General features: G+C 47.1%; 1 protein-coding gene and 1 pseudogene across 5 annotated transcripts in view; one reads left to right on the top strand and one right to left on the bottom strand.

Annotated features, from left to right (window-relative positions):
* The window catches only part of PALLD (palladin, cytoskeletal associated protein), a 341,957-nt gene that overhangs the window by 211,070 nt on the left and 114,608 nt on the right, over positions 1 to 16,279 (top strand). The window lies entirely within an intron of this gene.
* Positions 10,411 to 11,008, bottom strand: LOC106508073 (cytochrome c pseudogene; annotated as a pseudogene).

Here is a 16,279-nt window from a genome sequence, read left to right as displayed (position 1 = left end):
CCTCCACTTTGTGGTCATTTAATTCTCAAGAGAACCCAGCCACGTAGACTTTTTATCTCCTCTTCATTTGCAAGGAGACTGAGGTTCAGAGCCATCCTGTAACCTCAAGGCACCTATGGAGTAGGGGCTACAGTACAATTTGAAGGTACATCTGCCTCCAGGCTGTTTAAATAATAGAGGGTTCGCGGTGGACTTTTTGATTCAACCACTTGCTTACAGGAAAGGTGCTGGTGGGTAAGGCAGAGAGTAAACAGGTGAGTGAGTGAATGGGGGAGTGAGCAACAGGATGGTGTGTAAGACCCATTCTTCCTCTTTTTTGTTTTTTTGTTTTTTTGTTTTTTTGGAGCTTTACCTATATTGTACATGATATATAATATAAAATATATTTTCTACACATATCACCTCTAGGCCACAAAAGCCTCCCTCTACATCTTGGCCCTTAGGAACACTTTTATTTTTGGCCACCCCCATGACATAAGGAAATTCCCGGGCCAGGAATCAGAAGATCTAGACCACCGAGTGGCAATGCCAGGTTCTTAACCCCCGCATCATAGCAGGAACTCGCCTGAGGAACATTTTGTACTTATTTTTCTGGATCCAAAAATACCCCTCAGAATGTTTACTCCAAGCCTTATCGCTGGTGCCCACGTGTTGGGCAAGTCTCCCGTCCAGCTTCTCTGAGCCCCGTGCAGCCTGAATCCAGCCCCTTCCTCTCCAGCCTGCCTTTGGGTCCCCTGAGCCTCCCCCAGCCCGTCTCTCCACTACGCTCCCCAGAGTTTCCTTCACTTCCAGCCTCACTTTCCCGTCTGACAACCTTTCCTCATTTGGAACGGGGTTTATACCCTGTCCTCGAACCAGTGTCCAGTGTGACAGGGAGGAAGCCCACTCTCCACACAGGCAGCCCCTCCTGGTCCTCTGTTACAGTGACGGGCGTGGTCCGGAAAAGCTTGTTTGGATTTCACCCCCAGCACTTAGCAGCGCTGCCCTGGGTGAGTGGTTCCCGTCGCCTACAAGATGAGGACAAGAGGGACAGGCACAGGAGTCAGTGTGTGAAACACAGAATGGCAGCTGACCGGTGCCAGGTGCTCCTCGTGGACACTAGGGGATGGCCAGAGGAGGGAGGGGAAGGGATTTCAGGAACCAGCAGCCTCCCCGGGACTCGAGATCAGGACCAGCTGCATGTAACAGGGACAGGGGAAGCAGGATGGGGATGCACAAGGTGCTTCACCCAAGGACCCTCGCGTCAGAAGGGTGGCTCAGGGCACAGCGTGACCGGAGTGAAGATGCGGTCGTCTCCGGTAGCATCTCTTTAACAACCTGCCCGAGATGAACGTAGTCACATGCTCAGGGACATGACTTTGGGGCCAGCTGACTCTGCACCAAGATCTTAATCTCTTTCCTGGAGAACAGACACACCAGGAGCCAGAAAAGAGCTTTAATTAATGAACTTGTCATCTACACTTCACTGGTAATGAGGGAAATCCTGGGCCGTCCCGTCTTTTAAGTGGAGATTCAGGGTCTGGATGTGCTGCTGGTGAGCTAAGCAATTCAGCCCTTTTCCTATGATTGTGAGCCAAACGAAAAAGCTGAATTACTGAAGGGTGTGTGGGTTTTTCTTCAGGGTGGGACCGGGGCTGGGGGGAGGGGAGAGCACGTCTTTTCTTGGCTCCTTTCGAAGTGAATGGAAGTGCCTGCAGTGTTTGGATAATCTGTGATTTCCAGGTGGCGCTCCACCGTGACCACACACCATGACCACCACTCGGCCCTGTCCACGCTTTCTGGTTGGCATAGTAGGGGTCAAAGCAGAAGACAATTTGCTCTCCACCCAATGCACCCACTCCTGGCAAATGTTGGGGGGCAGGTACCAGCGTGATCTGACTAATAACAACCGTGGTGGGCCTGGTGAGGAACGGCCTCCTAGGACGCTGACTCCCCTCTCTTTGTGTACCAACCACTGTTCCTAAGCCTCTGGACTTCTCTTTAATGATTGTTAGAGACCCTCAGTGCCACCCTCCTCCCAGTTACTTCCAGAATTCCCACCAGAGCAGCACAGGCTGGGAAGCACCTCAGAGATTATCCGTCCTGCTGTCAGAGACGTTCCCTGGGGACACCCCTGGCAGGAGGTCACTCAGCCTGTGCATGGACACACATGGTCTGTCCCGCTGTGACAGACATTCCCTGGGGGTGCCCCTGGCCAGTGTCACCCAGCCTGTGCGTGGGCACAGCTGGTCCATCCCTCTATGACAGACGTTCCCTGAAGATGCCCCTGGCAGGCATCCTGGGAGCCTGGGAGCCCACCTTCTGAGGGAGCAGAGCTGCCTCCTGGGCATCTGTGGGTCCAAGCGGCCTTGATGGGGGTGAGGAGGAGAGTGGTAGTCTTGAGGCATGAGATGTGGTTTGGCCCTGGCCCTCCTACTGACCAGCTGAAGGGTCGTGGGGACAAGCCACTGGGCCTCAAAATGAGTCACTTTTGTCCACACTGAGGCTGTGGGTATGACCTCACTCTCTCCTTGAGGTAATCTTGTGATTGTAATGCTGTTTCTCCTGTGTCTGGCCAAAAGTGGCCTTCCTCTGAGTTCCAGTGTTGGTGTCAGTTCTGGTAGAGAAGGGGCTTATCTTGTTGCCATGGAAGCTCACCAAGTATTTGAACATGGCCTTGAACCCCATTTGCTCTTTTGTCTTCAGGGTAAACATCTCAGGATGTCACAAATCTTCCTTTTATGATGTGCTTTCCAATGACTTCTCCTCTGACCAACCAAACTCAGCTTCAGCTCTTTAACCTATGGTCCCCAAACCAGGTGTGACACACAGGAAGTGATGCAAAGAACATGAGAGGCTCAGGGCCCCCGTCTGGACCCCGTGCTCACTGTGACTGAGTCTGTACTTATCACAGGGTCTCAGCCGCCCGGCCACCACTTGGCATGGACCGTGTTCATGGTTTGCAGGCCTGCAAACCACCCTTCGGTTGCTTCCCCCACTCTGCTTGCACATTTAATGATTTTCTCCTTTCCACCGTATGGGTAACATATACTCCTGGTCATGTGGAAAGCTAAAAAATAGCTTCCAAAACGGAAGTACCCAGAGATAACATTGTTAACTTTTGTCACTTCATAAAATTATTTTTAACAAAACTATCAACATGAAAAAAAAAAAAAAAAAACCTATCAACATGCACGGTTTTCTCCACATTCTGGTGTTTATCTCACTCCCTGTATCTGATGACCGGGTCACTTCCCTTCTGATCATCTTCAAACCCACGGCAGAAGCCCTGAGTCCCAGGCGGTTTTCATCCTACAGCAGTCCAGCTTCCCAGCCTCGTCCCCTACCATCGCCCAGCATCACCCACCCCCTCCACAGTTCAGACTGTCACACGGGCCCTCATATCTTAGAACCTTTCCCATCGTTCCCAATCGCCCTTTCAGAAAACTCCTATTCACCCTTCAAGACACACCTCACATATGACCTCCTCCAAGAAGCCTGCCTGACTTCCTCTCCCATCCCCATTTCATCACAGAACTGACTGTTCCCTCATCTGTACCCCTGCTAATCTTGGATGCATGTCTTTCACGACACGTTAGAGTACAGAGTTGGCTGTGCCAACTAAGGGAGAGTTCCACCCGGGAGCCACATGGCCATGGGCAGAGAGTCTTGTTTGCCAAACTGCAGTGTCTGAAAACCTTGTCAAAAAAGGAAGGGCTCAGGCAGCCCCTCTGCTGGCAGAGACTCCTCTCTGATGTTCAGGTTAATCACCTGTACCTGGATGTTTTGCTCTAAGAAGGGCTAATTGGATGTTGAGATAAAGGTCAAGGTTAATCATAGCAGGAAATGAAGAGTTTATTTAATAGACTCAAAGGGTTTCAGGAAGGTTTCTTACAAACATTTATACTCTCGTCTGTTCATGATTCACGTGCATACATTCTATTTATTAAAATTGTTTTCACTGGGAATGCGTAGCACAGGTTCGATTTTTCTTTGGAGACCACAGGCTACATTCATATAAAAATAGCAGCAGCCAGGCAGCTAGCTTGAATGTGTGTTTAGTGTGAGTGATGAGCTGTTCTTGCTCATATAAACCAGATTTTCAAGCATGCTTCGTCCTGGGGGCGCGTGGACATGCACGTGTCTGTCCAGAATGCAGAGATGCATGAAAGCCACGGGGATGGTTTGCTTTCTCATGCCATCCTCAGCAAGCGGGGAGGACCCTAGGCTTTGCAGGCTTGCTGCCCTCAAAGGCAGAGCTGTGAGGCTGGGGCTAGGTGTAGCGTCCAGGGGCACCCCTGGGTCTGGGAGGCAGTCCAGCTGGTGTCCAAGCCAGAGGCTGGAGTTGAGCTGGGCCGGGTCCCCTGTGCGCCTGTGGCTGCAGTTCTGCTGTGACCCTCTCAGGGCCCCAGATGGCGTCGCTCCAGCCTGAATGCGGAGCCAGGATGGGAAGGAGGCCTCTCACACCTGCTTCTCTTGAGAAGCCACCCCTGTGATGCATGGCCTGATGTGGCCTTGGGGGCCCCTCCCTGGCGACTCACAGATCTGGGGTGGGGGAGGCAGAAGGCCTGGAGGAGGCTGCAAGCTGGGGGAGGAGGCTGAGCTCAGGGGAGGAGCAGGTGCTGTCTCATTTAAATGCCAATATGAATGTCCTCTGACCTCAGTGACCCACAGACCAGGGACATCAGCACACGTTATCTCCCAGACATGACCCCCACAGTCTCCTGTGTGCAGAGCACTGGTGACATCTGACAGGGCAGTCGGTCCCCAGTCTGCTCCTGCTGCCTCTGCAGTTTGGGGGAGATGGCGGTCGGGGAGTGTTGGAGGAGGACCAGTCAGTGGTTCCCTCACCTCCCTCTTGGCCTGGATTCCCGAACCCTCTTGTAGAGTCAGGCCCCTGCTGGTAACACTCATACCTAGTCCAAGGATTGGTAACACTCAGACGCTGTTGCTCACACCTAGTCCAGGGGTGTTTGGAGCAGAGACATCTGTGTCCCTTCCCCTGAGAGCAGGGATGGGCTGCGGGAAGTTTGTGGCCCTCGGTTAGCAGCCTCAAGCCTGCAGCTCTCCTTACAAGGATGTGTCAAGTCTCAGTGGGCAGAGAGGGGCTCATCATTGCTAAGCTTCCTCCCCAAAGACACAAAGAGCAGCAGACTGACCATGAAACCAGGGCCCCTCCCAGGCAGTGACCCACAGAGGGGGGCTGGCCATGACTTTGTCTGTGGGAAGCCTGCAAGACAGAGCGGTCCTTTGTCCTGTGCCTGATGCAGGCTATGTGTGTCCTGTACAGACACTGATGGGGAGGCCTCCAAATTGGGCATCCCCCCTGGCCCTGTGTTTCCAGGGCCCAGCACAACTGGTGCCCAGTAACCATAGCAAGTGATGAATAAAGGAATTAATAAAAGGCTAATAAGGACTGTACCCCCAAAAAGAAAGTGTGGGGACAGCTGAAACACGAGACTCTTGATGGGAGTGTGCACCCCTGGGTGTAGGGTCTGCCAGTGGAATGTCAGGTGGGCTCTCGTTCTTCCTCGAGGGTCACTATTGCCTAAGAATTTACAGCCTAAGAGGGTCATTTGAAAATAGCAGTAACAGGAGTTCTCGGTGTGGAGCAGCAGAAGTGAATCCGACTAGGAACCATGAGGTTGCGGATTTGATCCCTGGCCTCACTCAGTGTGTTAAGGATCCGGCATTGCCGTGAGCTGCGGTGTAGGTCGTAGACTCGGCTCGGATCCCGCGTTGCTGTGGCTGTGGCTGTGGCCAGTGGTTACAGCTCTGATTGGATGCCTAGCCTGGGAACCTCCATATGCCGTGGGCGCGGCCCTAAAAAGACAAAAAAAAAAAAAAAAAAAAAAAGAAAAAAAAAAAGAAAAAGAAAGAAAGAAAGAAAATAGCAGTAACAGAATAACAGCAGTAATAGAAGGGTTGGGAGTAAGAGGTACAAACTGTGTTGTATTAAATAAGCTACAAGGATACATTTTACAACGTGGGAATATAGCCAATATTTTACAATAACTATGTATGGAAGATAACCTTTAAAAATTGTGAATCACTGTTGTACACCTGTAACTTACATAATATTGTAATTGTACAATGAAAAAAAAAACCATTCTTAAAAAAAATAAAGTAAAAGAGCAGTAACAAATGAACTTGGAACTGCTCTGATCCAAGTCCCAGAAGCCCATTGTGAAGGGGTGTGACTTCGCCGTGCACGCCCAGCCTGCCCTCTGTCTGGAGAAGCGCCAGTGGAAACACACCCTAACGGGATTTCCTGGCAGGAGCTTCTGGCAGGTTCCTATCACAGTGAGCCCTAGACAGAGGCAGAATGCAACAGGATCTTTTTAAACCATTGATTTAACTGCTAAGATTTGAAGTTCGTGAGTTTCAAATTCAGTTATGATATTAACAACCTGCTTTCTGCAGGCACCATCTCTAGGTGCCAGACACCTGTTTCTTAAGTCTCACAAAATTTCACCCAGGGTCTCCGTGTTACCAGTGAGGAGAGTGAGGCTGACCTGCAGATCTAGGGGATGGACTCACAATGTGACTGGCTGGTCACACACTGGTGGGTTTCTGGCTCACCTTTGCCCTCACCCTTCCTTCTTGTCAAGCCCCACTTGCTGCCTGTCCCATCTCTGGTCCGGGAGGTCACGGGGACACACCCACCTCCCACAACATGTACTGAACCCCCCTCACACCGAGGAAATGGTCATTAAGGGCTCAGCCTGAACACATCTACTTAACTTCATCTCAGCTGGACCACCCATCATTCCAGTTTCCTTTTCCTCAGTCCTGTGGAGCCTTGGGGATAAAAGCTGGAAATGTGCCTGTTGCCAGCTGGGTGACTTTTATGCTTCTCTTCCTCTCAAGTCACTATGTTCTTAACTTTTTTTTTTTTTTTTTTGTAAAATAAAACGCAGATAACAGAAAACCACCCAAAACAAATATGTGGCTTATTAATTATAAAAAATAGTCATGGTCTACTTTGAATGCATGTTGAGTTCATAGATAAGGGGTAACTGTAACTCAAGCATTCCAGTGTCCCCACTCAGGTCAAGAAAGTTCTTGCCATGTGGTCGCCCCACTTCCCTGCCACCCCAAAAAGTGATCTCATTGCTCTTAGATTATTCACATCCTGGTGGATTGTTTTCATTTCAGATAATTTTTGACATTTTTTAGATTTGACAGCTAATAAATAGCGCATGCTTAACAGATACAATTAAGTAGGTTTTAATGTGTGTATTTACCCCTGGAATCATTAGCACAATCAATACAGCAAGGAGGTCCTGTCATGGCCCAGTGGAAGCAAATCTAACTAGGAACCATGAGGACGCAGGTTCGATCCCTGGCCTCGCTCAGTGGGTTTAGGATCCAGTGTTGCCGTGAGCTGTAGTGTAGGTCAAAGACACAGCTTGGATCTGGTATTGCTGGGGTTGTGGTGTAGGCTGGTGGCTACAGTTCCAATTCGACCCCTAGCCCGGGAACCTCCATATGCTGTGGGTGAAACCCTCAAAGGACAAAGAAAAAAAAGACAGCAAATACCCCATCTTTTTTTTTTTTTTTTTTTTTTTTTTTTTTTTTTTTTTTTTTGGTGGCCATGCCTACAGTAGGCAGAAGTTTCCCAGCTGGGGACTACTGTAGAGGGATTCTTAACCCACTGTGCCACAGTGGGAACTCCCACCCTGTCATTCTTAAAAATTTCTTTCCACCCCTAGGGAACCCCTCACCCCAGCCCTGATTCTCCCAAAAAACCACTGGTCTGCTTTCTGTCACTGCAGATTCAACTCCATTTTACAGAGATTTCTATAAACTCAGTAATACAGTATGTACTCTTTTTTTTAATCTGGCTTCTTTCACTCAGCATAATTATTTTAAATTTCATGCATATTGCATGTATAATAGTATATTTCTTTTTACTGATGAATTGAACTTTATGTACATATAACGGTATATATATAATCTGTACACATACATACGATATGTGTGATATATCTTATATGTGACATATATGTCAGAATTTGTCATGCATGCAGTTGTTGACAAATATTTACATAGTTTCCAGTTTTTTATTATTAAAATAAAGCTGCTTGTGTACAAAGTTTTGGATCAATTTACACTTTTCTTGGATAAAAACCTAGGAGTGCAACAGCTAGCTTATGTGGTAGGTGAATGTTTAACTTTTTAAAAAACTACCAAATTTTTTTCCAAAATAGTAAATCATCTTACTTTTACAATTGGTGCGTGAACATTATAGTTCTTCCACATCCTAACCTGTATTTCACATCATCCAGTTTTTCCTAATTTTAATCATTTTAATAGGTATGTAGTGGCATTTCACGGTGGTTTTAATTGGCATTTCCCTAGTTACTAATGACAGAGCGTCTTTTCACATGTGTATTTGCATCCACATATCTTTCTTAGTGACATATCTGTTCATATTGCCTTTTTTTTTGGTGGGGGGTTCTTTTTAAGGCTGCAACTGCAGCATATGGAGGTTCCCAAGCTAGGGGTTGAATTGGAGCTACAGCTGCTGGCCTACATCACAGCCAAGTCTGCAACCTACACCATGGCTCACAGCAACGCCAGATCCTTAACCCACTGAGCCAGGCCAGGTGTTGAACCTGCATCCTCAAGGATGCTAGTCAGATTCATTTCCACTGAGCCACAACGAGAACTCCAGGTTGCCTATTTTCTAACTGGATTGTTTGTTTTCTCATTATTTTTTTATTATCGAGTTTCTTATTACATTATTTATATATCTTAGATACAAGTCCTTTATCAGATACATGCTTTGCAAAATATTTTCTCCTTGTCTTTGGATTATCTTTTAATTCTCCCAATAATGACAGCTGAAGTCTTTAATCTTAATGAATTCAAATGTATTCGACTTCTTTTATGGATCATGCTTTTGATGTTACATCTAAGAAAATCTTGCCTGATCCAAGCTCACAAAGATTTTCTCCTATGTTTTCCTTCAGGCATACGTATTATAGTTTTATGTTGTGGCTTTAGATCTGCAATCTATTTTGAGTTAATTTTTGCATATGCTATACAGATTGAAGCTCTCTTTCAATGTGTGTGTATGGATATCCAGCACCATTTGTTGAAATGATTATCCTTTCTCTGCTGAATCGCCTTTGTCACTGAATCTCATGTCGTTGTCCATGGATGTGGCTCTGGTCCTGGTCTCTCCTCTGTCCCATTAGTCTCTGTCTTTTTGTCAGTCCCACGCTGTTTTGACTGCTGATGCCTTAGGAGCACATTCTGAAACAGATCACATTGCCCTTCACATTCCCACTATTTCACAACTGTTTGGACTATTCAGGTCCTTTGCATTTCCACATGGATTTTAGAATCGACTTGTCGATTCCTATTAAGAAGCCGGCTGGGGGTTGAACTGAGGTTGTGTTGAGTCTGTAGATGAGCTTGAGGAGGAGGGTTGACCTTTCAAATCTTGAGTCTTCTGACTCCTGAATAAAGTCTCTCCATTCGTTAGTCTTCTTTAATTCCTCCTTGCCTGGTTTTACAGTTTAGAAGTATACATTCAATTCCAGTATCTGCTCACACCCCCCTTTCATCTATTTTACAGATTCTGAGACAACTGTGAACACATATTATGAGATTCTGTGATTTCTTTGGAGTTTAATGGACCACACAGTAGTTTTCAGAGTACAGGTCTTTTGTCTCCTTAGGTAGGTTTATTCCCAGGTATTTTATTCTTTCTAATGTGATGGTAAATGGGATCATTTTCCTAACTTCTCTCTCTGATCTTTTACTGTTAGTATATAGACATGCAGTCGATTTCTGTGTATTAATTTTATATCCTGAAACTTTACCAAATTTATTGGTGGGCTCTAACTGTTTTCTGGTAGCGTCTTTAGGGTTTTCTAGGTATAGTATCATATCAGCTGCAGACAGTGATAGATTTACTTCTTTCCAATTTGGATTCTTTTTATTTCTTCTTCTCTGATTGCTGTGGCTAGGACTTCCAAAACTATGTTGAATAAAAATAGTGAGAGTGGACATCCTTGTCTTGTTCCTGATCTCAGCAGAAATGCTTTCAGCTTTTCACCATCGAAAATGAAGTTAGCCGTGAGTTTGTAATATATGGCCTTTATTATGTTTGAGGTAGATTCCCTCTCTGCTCACCTTCTGGAGAGCTTTTATCAGAAATTGGTGTTGAATTTTTCCAAAAACTTTTTCTGCATCTATTGAGATGATCATATGGGTTTTATTCTTCAATTTGTTAATGTGGAATATCACACTGATTGATATGTGGATATTGAAAAATCCTTGCATCCCTGAGATAAATCCCACTTAATCATAGTGTATGATCCTTTCAACATATTGTTGGATTTGGTTTGCTTGTATTTTGTTGAGGATTTTTGCATCTATGTTCATCGGTGATATTGGCCTATAATTTCCTTTTTTTTTTTTTTTTTTTTTCATTTAGCCACCAACCAATCTTATTTAAATCAGGACCATTCAACAGAAACATTCCATCAGCCACACATGATCTGAATTCTAGAGTATGAGATCAATTTAAATATGGTACACATATAAAAGTCATGAGACATTTCGGTCTTGTAATAAATAAGGCGGTGGCCAACTTTTACTCATTAGTAGCTTTTTTGAGATAAGCTATCAAGTCTTCCCTTTCTCCCTTCTTCTTAATGCCAGGAAGATCATTTTCATTCCAGGAATGCACTTCTTGGGATTCTCCAGGTACTCCATCAGTGTCTCCTCTCCCCAGGTGATGCCTTTGTTCTTGTTGGCATCTGTGTAAGAGAATCCAGGAGCCTGACCTGTCTTCCGCCCAAAGAGACCATGGAGGTTTGGACCAGTCTTGTGCTTGCCTCCCTTTTCTACAGTATGGCACTGGGAGCACATCTGAACAAAAATCTTCTTGCCCTTCACAACATCACCCATTTTAAAATCGTTCTTTCGCCAAGCTCAGCAGACAAACCACCACTCACAGGCTGGACGTCCCACTTTCTAGGTCCAAGGACTCGCCGGTCCGCGCCTATGTACCCGCGTCGGTGCAACCGAACTAGCTCTGCCCTCTGGTGGCCCCACGTGCCTATAATTTGCTTTTATTGTGGTATTTTTGTCATGTTTGTTACCAGGGTCGTGGTAGCTTCATAGAATGAGTCTGGGAGTATTGCTTCCTCTGCAAATTTTTGGAAGAATTTCAGAAGAATAGATGTTAACTCTTCTCTGAATGTTTGATAGAATTTGCTTGTAAAACCATCAGGTCCTGGACTTTTGTTTTTTAGAAGGTTTTTTTGTTTTGTTTTGTTTTTGGTTTTTGTTTGTTTGTTTTGCTTTTTAGGGCTGCACTCGCAGCACATAGAGGTTCCCAGGCTAGGGGTCGAATCGGAGCTACAGCTGCCTGCCTACGCCACAGCCACAGCAACGCCAGATCCTTAACCCACTGAGAGAGGCCAGGGATCGAACCCGCAACCTGCTGGTTCCTGGTTGGATTTGCTTCTGCTGCGCCACGACAAGAACTCCTGTTTTTTAGAAGTTTTTAATCATCGTTTCCATTTCAGTACTTCTGATTGGTCTGTTCACTTTTCTGAATGGTTCAGTCTTGGTAGGTTGTACCTTTGTAAGAGCTCGTCTATTTCTTCTAGGTCGGCCATTTTATTGGCTATAATTGCTTCTAGTGGTGTCTTGTACTATGACTTCTTGGTGTGGTTTTATGCGTCTGTCTGTTAAGCTTCCCCATCCCTCTCTGCACAGAGTAGTGCCTTCTCATGCTGACTACTCCCACCCCCTGCCTCCCCCGGGCACCTCCAGCTGTCATGGACAGGAGGCCACAGACCTAGCTGGAGCCAGGAGCCTGGGGCAGGAGCTGCTGGAGCTCAGAGGGATCCGAGCCGGCTGTCAGCCTCAAGGGAATCTATCAGCAGGCAGTGGAGACCCACTACCGGGCATCAGTCAGAGTTAGAGCTCTCGAGGGCTGTTGGGGCCATGCATCCTCAGGGAACTGGGTACTAAGCAGATTCTGGGAAGAGGATCAGAAGTGAGAGCTGTGGTTCCCAGAAGCCGAGAGTGGGCTGGACCCAAAAAAGTTGAAGTGAAAGTTGGACGTCATCCCACCGCTACATTGAACTTGTGTGATTTTAATTCATCACCTGATGGCTTTGCATGATTGACTGTGGGTAACACAAAGGCCCACCATCCCTGTCACTGCCTCAGAGCAGCTGTTGGGGCTAAATGCTGCCTCCATCTTCTGAACCAGGGATGACACCTGGGGATGACCTGCTTTTATCACCAACTCTCTTCCCAACTCTGCCAGCTCAGAAAATTCAGGTGACAAAAAGCAAATTTACCCAGACTGCTCACAGTCACTGGGACTTTAGGTTTTGTACGACTGTGTGACTAGTCCAAAGATGTAGATTACAGTGGCACACCGAGAAAAAGTAAGTTTTCAGTGCCCGTCACCTTGGCCAGTTCACCTTGAGCACACTTGAAACACTCTGTTGTGATGCAGAGTGAATTACATTTGCTTGGGTTCTGATCCCAAACCATAGGTAGATGTTTAATTTTAAAAGTATACAGGTAGGAGTTTCCACTGTGTCTCAGTTGGTTAAGAACCTGACTAGTATCCATGAGGATGAAGTTCAATCCCTTGCCTTGCTCAGTGGGTGAAGGATCTGGAGTTGCCTCGAGCTGCAGTGTAGGTGGAAGACACAGCTCGGATCTGATGTTGCTGTGGCTGTGGTGTAAGCCGGCATCTGCAGCTCTGATTTGATCCCCAGCCTGGGGACGTTCCTATGCTGCAGGTGCATCAGTAAAAAGGAAAAAAAAAAAGTGGACAGATAGTGTCAAGAAAATTAATAAAGGAAATTCAAATTAAAAATAAAAACAACAACCAAAAATGTTTCCTATTCAGATGCTTTGTCTCCTCATGTCTGTAACGGGGATTGAGAAACTTTGTTTCTGAAGGGCAGAAGAGTAAATATTTGGGGTTTTGCAGGCCATGTGGTCTCCATGGCAAATACTCAGCTGTGCTTGGGATGGGACAGCATCAGACAAAACCAACATCAGTGGGCGTGGCTGTGCCAATAAAACCATCTGTGAAAGCAGACAGTAGGGTGGATGTGTCTGGTGACCCCAGGTCTGGAGAAAACCAGAAAACAGTCTTTCTACCCACAGATATGTGTCATATGCTGTTCCCAGTGGACAGAGAACCATGTATACTTGTGAGACCTGCAAAAAAGCAAAAATACCTTAGGTAATTTTCTTCTGCTTTCTTGACTGATGGCAATATTTATCATTTTGATTTCATTAAGTAGCAGTTACTGAGAGCCAGCAGTATTTGTACTCAGTACTAGAGAAGGGTGAAAGTATATTCCAGTGACCTCTGACCCCAAGGAGCTTACAGTGACATTGGAGAAATGAGACCATCAAGGAACAAGGCAAAGTCAAGCAGGTGCCACGCAGAGGGTAGAGGGGAGGGGCAGACCCAGAAGGTATCCTGGAGCCTTCACCCTGGGTGGGCAGTGACGGTGGGTTCCCAACAGGACTGTCAGGAGGACAAGAAGGCTAACCTTGGTGAGACACTTGCACCAGTTCCTGGCACGTAAGAAACGTCAAAGCGTTTATCAGATTACCTTGTGCTGGAGGTGGAGGCAATGGTTACTTAAGGAAATAGGATAAGATGGAGTTTGATGGAGGATGGAATAATTTTCCAAAAACACTTCAATTGGTCAAGAATCTGCAGTTTGGTCAAGAATCTGCAGTGTCAAAGGCAGAAAAAAATGAGGGTTCCCATTGTGGCTCAGTGCTAATGAACCTGACTAGTATCCATGAGGACGCTGGTTCGATCCCTGTCCTCACACAGTGGGTTAGGGATCCCACTACATGAGCTGTGCTGTGGGTCGCTGATGCGTCTGGGATCCCACGTTACTGTGGCTGTGGCTTAGCCCCACAGTTACAGCTCCAACTTAACCCCTAGCTTTGGAATTTCCATATCCCTCAGGTGAGTCCCTTTAAAAAAAAAGAGAGGGAGAGAATCTGCAATGTCCACTGCTTTGAGAACAAGGGCCATCCCTGAATCCAATTTGAACTTCTAGAAGGCTCCTGCAAGATTTTCAGGAAATTCCTGCTTCTCAGAGTACACAGGAACTCCCCATTAGAGCAAATGTCCAAATCACATCTGTGATTGTCCCCTGGCCCTAAGGGTGAATGGGGTGGAGGGATGTAAAAAGCGCTCACCGGTTCCAGCCTCCTGGGCCCCACAGGTATGGGAAAGCCAGCAGGAGGGATGTTTCTATCTGGCGGGATGAGGTGAGGAAGGTGCTGGAGGACGGATGGAAACACTGACCACTGACGGAGACGCCCGGCTCCGAGAAGGGGCTGGAGACTGAGGCCCGGACCCATGGGCACAGAGGTGACCGCCGAGCACAGAGACGGGGGCTGGCAGGGGGACGTCCAGGGCACTGGGTGTCGACGTCATTCTCACATCCACACATCGGCCGAATTTGGAGGGGAAAGGGGACCCGGGTTCCCTGGCCTTCCAGAAGGCAGGGCTCTCCGAACCTCGTCCTGAGCAGACCCGCAAAGCAGGCCACGCTGCCAGGTGGGTCTGGTCCTGGCCCAGGTGCCCCTCCCACCTCGGCTGAGCGATGCTGCGGCTGGGGGCTCGGCCCAGCCCTGGGGCATGTGCCAGTGTCTACCTTTTAATGAGGCTCTTGTCTCCCTCTTGCTTTTTTTTTTTTTTTTTTTTTTTAAGAAAGGTTGTTTGAAGTGAAACATAATGAGGCCCTGGCGGTGATTCGTGTGCTTTAACTTGGAACTGCTAGCGTGGAATCACTTAGCAGCCTCTTGGATCCATCAGCCGGCCGTGGGTCTGCATCCTCTCAGGGGTTCTGTGCGCATCCGCGCCTGCGCGCATGTACAGGACCCGGAGCTGCTGTTTGTCCAGAAGGTGGAGTGGTTCACGTCCCGCTTCTAGATTTGGGGCAGAGCTGGTGCCTCCGCGGGAGCAGACTGCAAATTCAAACCCTTTTCCGCATGGCCAATCACTGAATTAACCCAGGGGAAAGTACTTTTTCATGCTAAGGAACTCAAAACGTTCAGGGTTAGAGCCAGTGATTCCAGGACTAGCGTGAGCAATGTGGACTTTGACTCTTGAATGCGGAGGTTCCCTGTATTCTGCTTGGAAACCCTGCAGGAGCCTTCTAGAAGTTCATGTGCTGACTTCAAGGATGAATCTGTCTCCCAGATGCCCCCCGGATCCCGCCTCCAGGCTCAGAGACCTCAGCTGCTTCCTAGGCCCTGCATCCTATCCTCCCCCAGGATTTCACTCTCAAAACTGAGGTCATCCGTCTCCAGGAAAGACGCTGACATAGCTAAGATCTAGCATTCATCCTGCGGGTTCTGAAACAAAGTGGGGGTGGGGGGGGAGGGCAGAGTCAATTCTGATAAATTGTAGAGATTCATGTAGAGTTTTTTAATTTTATTGTATTAGAGTATGGTTGATTTACAATGTCGTGTTAGTTTCAGGTGTACAGCAAAGTGACTCAGCTATATATATTTTTTTTTCTTTTTCATAATGGTTTAACCCAGGATATTGAATGTGGTTCCCTGTGCTGTACGGTGGGTCCTTGATACTTAAACATCCTTTAAATACTAGCTTGCATCTGCTAACCCCAAACTCCCAATCCTTTCCTCCCCCAGTGCCCCCCTCCACCACTTGGCAACCACAAGTCTAAGATTTATGTGGAGTTTTAAAATAAAGTTGTTGAAGTAGCATCAGAAAGCTATATGGAAAAGTGCACAGGTCAGGAGAGCTGGGGTGGTGACGCTCATGAGTATTGTGGGCAGTGGGTACTGGGAGGCCAATAAAAATTATTAAAATAGTGGGGTGGAGTCATACTGAGGGGCCTAGAAATAGGTGCACCAATACTGCAGAGTTTGAAGAACAGATTAAATATAACTATTAAGTACAATCCGGTTTTAATTTTAGACTATTTGAAAGTGTTAGAGGCACACATGTATATCGTCAGCAAAAGAACTAGAGGGCTGGGTAGACAAGTCACGGCCGTGGTTACCCCAGGCAGTGATGGTGCGGGCGGGTTTTATCTTCCCTTTGAAGGTTTTGAAAACTGACAGGTGTAATTTTAAAATTGTTACATAAAATGCACCACCTGATTCCTCAAGCAGGAAAAAACAATGTAGGTGTTAGAACAAGGAAGGTCCCAGCTGCAGCCTTTAATCAGGTCCCGGAGGGAGATGGAGGGGCCCCAGGAGGTAAACACTTGTGTCACGGAGCAGGGATGCCTGGCCT

Source organism: Sus scrofa, chromosome 14 (genome assembly GCF_054392235.1).
Source record: "Sus scrofa isolate SSC_HxYL_T2T_F1_AM1 chromosome 14, Sscrofa_HxYL_maternal_Yorkshire_Landrace_v2.0, whole genome shotgun sequence".
Lineage (NCBI taxonomy): Eukaryota > Metazoa > Chordata > Mammalia > Artiodactyla > Suidae > Sus > Sus scrofa.
The sequence above is the reverse complement of the archived record's forward strand: the minus strand, read 5'-3'. Positions and strand labels throughout refer to the sequence as shown.